The following is a 1,390-nucleotide window of genomic DNA, read 5'->3' as shown; positions in this document are numbered from 1 at the left end:
TATTATTATTATTATTTATTGTTATTTATTATTATTATTATTATTATTATTATTATTATTATACTATTATTATTATTATTATTATTATTATTATTATTATTATTATTATTATTATTATTATTATTATTATTATTATTATCATCATCATCATTATTATTATTATTATTGTTATTATTTATTATTATTATTATTATTACTATTGCTATTATTAGTATTAGTAATATAATACTACTATATAATACTAATACTACTCGTAGTATTAATAGTATTAGTATTAAATAGTGTTAGTGAGAAAATTAGGAACGATTAAATGGTAAAAACTTGGGTTATTTGTTTAATTGATTAATTAAGGCCATATTTTTAATTGATTAATTACCTGTTACAGCTATTATATTATTGTTGCCATAATTTGATAACACAACAATGAGATTGAAAAATATTGTGGCAGTAAATAGTATAAGTATAATAATTGGGAATAATTAATTAATATATGCCTAATTTATTTGCTTAAATGATTAATTAATCTATAGGGCAACAGGTCTATCCAAAAATCAGCATATTTCTTCGTCGTTTTCCTTTCATTGAAGATGAAAAACAAATTTGCTATAAATATTATTTCTTTATTATCAATAATTAATAGACTAATTAACGAGTTAAACAAAAACTAACGAAATTATAAATTTGAGACCAAATTACAATTATCCAAAAATTTTTTTGTCTTATGATATTAATAATTATAGTTTACAGAATCAAAATTCCGATATGTTTAATACGTCATCCTAAAAGATGAATTGAAAAATTCTTTCGAAAATAAATATTAATTTAAAACTGTCCAATGTCGAACTAATTAATTATAGCCTAATTAATCATTTCTTAACTTCTTCCTTCCTGCCCGTTACCTAAACTTACTATTATTTCGATCTAGTATTGATTCATTGTTTTAATCTAATACTGATAAAATGACACGAAAACTACGGGAAAACTGATAATAATGATAACAATAGTAATAATAATAATAATGATAGTGATAACAATAATAATAATAAAACTAATAATAAATAATAATAATAATAATAATAATAATAATAATAATAATAATAATAATAATAATAATGGTAATAACAATAATAGTAATAATAATAATAACGATAATAATAATAACAATAAATTTCCTTAAATAATACCATGTTATTATCCAACTAACCATACATAAATTCAGTTGCATACCTCTCATTTTAAAAATATTTTCCCAATGACTTAAAGAAAAGCCATTTTATTCACTTTTTTTTATCGAATCGTAAATTATTATATTATTTTCAAAAATTGCAACTCGTTTTACATCATTTTCATCAAAAAATTATATGCATTTTCTTTCTCTCATCAGTAATTT

The sequence above is a fragment of the Loa loa genome (genome assembly GCF_000183805.2).
Source record: "Loa loa unplaced genomic scaffold supercont3.321, whole genome shotgun sequence".
Classification (NCBI taxonomy): domain Eukaryota; kingdom Metazoa; phylum Nematoda; class Chromadorea; order Rhabditida; family Onchocercidae; genus Loa; species Loa loa.
This window is presented reverse-complemented; position numbering follows the sequence as displayed.